General features: G+C 53.9%; 1 pseudogene; it reads right to left on the bottom strand.

The window, feature by feature from the left end:
* LOC143175436 (large subunit ribosomal RNA) overlaps positions 1-2,500 on the bottom strand; it is an 8,695-nt pseudogene that overhangs the window by 2,077 nt on the left and 4,118 nt on the right.

A 2,500-nucleotide genomic window follows, 5' to 3' on the forward strand; every position in this document is an offset into this window, starting at 1 on the left:
CGCGGACAGTGTCAAAGATGTAAATGACACTTCGTTCACAGAGTACCTCGTGAGTATGGGCTCCCTTAACCCCTCATACTTGGAGATCTTAGCCTGATGTGCCTTTTCCAAGTCGGCGTTTTCGCCGACGACTTGAGCGTCTACAACAATGGCTGTTTGGTCTTTTAACAGCACTACATCAGGCTTAAGTCTTCCGGTGGACGTTTGAAATATGGGTTCTCTGTGAACTGTATAACCTGCATCGATGTGCTTGCACATGTAGTCGATGCAGGCATCGTGCCGCTTGATGCGAGGGCCGTGCGTCCGATGGCAGAGTTGCAGAACATGATGAAGTGTTTCTGCGTCGTGGCAACCTGCTCGGCAATGGCGGTCTCCTATCCTGCCTCTTGCTGTCCGCACTCTTAGCGGAACAGCGTTGATGCGAAGCATGTGCATCTTCACGTAATCCTTCCCTGAGACGAAGGTGGTCCCGTCGGTCACCCAACTATGTTGGTTTGTGACGTCGCCAGATCTTGTCAAGGGGCGACCATCGTTTGATACGTGAAGACGCTCTGCGAGGCGCTTCCTATAAGCCGACTTGGTGGTCATAGCTTGCCCCTGATCATTGAGGCGAAGCTCAGTTCGGCGAATTTCTCCATCCAAGAACGCTTGGATGCTGCTCGGTATCACGGCCCCTTCGTGTACCTTGAGGCTCTGCAGACGGTGTAGCCTCTGGAGCGGTATGCTCCATCTGAACGTCGGGAGCGACAGTCCGCCGTCCTTAGAGTCGGCATGGAAGTACGCGTTCGGCGTATCGTGCGGGAGGGCAAGCCACCTTCGCACAAACAGTCTCGTGACTGCATCGATCTTTCGGAGTAGGCTTAAAGTCGTTCGGCCTAGGACAAGTTGGTGGAATAGTCCTGGAAGTACGACAGTCCTTAAAGCAAACAGCCTCTGCTGTGGCTTGAGGGGTGCCTTGGTCAACCCCTCTAGGTCGGCCCTTAGCTTCGCCAAGGGCTCGCCTATTACCCTGCCCTCTGGGGTAAATGGGACGCCGAGGTACTTCCACTCGTCAGATCGCTTCAAAGGCGGTACTTGTCGACCAGAGCAGGTGAAGACCTGGTCGGCATCGATACTCGTCTTTTTAGCCTTAGCGTTTCCCCTCAGACTGACCGTGAAACACTTTGCCGCATTGACACTGAGTCCGCATTTTGATAGGTGTTCGGCGGATGTATCGAGCAATTCTTGCAACCCGGCTGTAGTGGTTGCTATGAGTATGAGATCGTCCGCGAATCCCATTGCGTTGACTGACATGTCGCCTAGTTGTATGCCTACCTCTTTGGGCAGCTTGGCGAACAGATCGTTAATGATCAGGTTGAAGATCATTGGTGACAGAGGGTCACCTTGTTTAACTCCGCGCCCCGGACGTATAGGGCGGGAGAGCCAGTCTTGACACGCGAGACGCGTAACAGCACCTCTGTATGTACTCATAATATACTCGACCATCCGCGGCGGTACTCCTGCGCTTAGCAGAGTGTCGTTGATGGCATTGTGAGACACGGAGTCAAAGGCTTTCTCGACATCTAAGGAGGCCATAAAGATATCCTTATGCTTCTGTCTGCCATACGATAGTAAAAAATCAAGCAGGAAGATATTCTCACTGCACCCATCAATCGGTCGGAAGGCTTTCTGCCTTTTGTCCAAGGGAATCAGTTGGAGCATTCTATTTGCCAGAACCTTGTGAAAGGTTCTGACAAGGACCGATGACACCGTGATGGGTCGAAACTCAGATGGCTGAGTTGCGTTGTCTTTCTTCGGAATCAAGGTCGTGCGTGATTCCATAAGATGCGCGGGCAATCGCCCGGCAAGTAAAAGAAGATTGACCACGCGAGTGAGTATCTCCTGCGGGACAGCCCTCAAGTCCCTGGCAGACAGGCCGTCCGGACCAGGAGCCGTGCCGACTGGCGGCATGGCTTTGCGGATCTCCAGCGGCGAGACTGGAGACCAAAGTCCGCTAAGGAGCTTAGCGGGCTTCCTGGCACCGGGCGAGGACGTGCTCTCCGACGCCATGAGGGACTCCCAAAAGGGAGTCATCACGTCTGCAGGCGGGACATTAGCTGTATGTTTGTCCCGCAGCAGCGTTCTTAGACAGCCGGAGCGGTTTTTCCCCCACATCTTCTGGATTTTGGCGTACTCTGCTCTTCGAGCACGTCTTTTGGAAATCTTAGGGTCCGGCTGTTTAGACCCTTTGGCTGCACGTTCCTTCCGTGGCTTATTCGGAAAGGCCTTCAAGAGGTACAACGTGAGCTCTTCCAGGATGTGATTTGGGGATACCGCCCCAGCTGAGCGACAAAGGTTTTCGAGTCGCTTGGCGTCGAACTTGTCGGTCTTAATCGGTGGCAGGGAAGTCAAGTAATCTAACACCTGGGCATCCGACTCGTCGTTCGAGTGCTCACTTAGAGTGCGAGTCGGAGCCGTGGCGGGACTTGACACATACGGGCAAGGGGTCTGAAACACAGGC

Source organism: Nomia melanderi, unplaced genomic scaffold (assembly GCF_051020985.1).
Source record: "Nomia melanderi isolate GNS246 unplaced genomic scaffold, iyNomMela1 scaffold0084, whole genome shotgun sequence".
NCBI lineage: Eukaryota > Metazoa > Arthropoda > Insecta > Hymenoptera > Halictidae > Nomia > Nomia melanderi.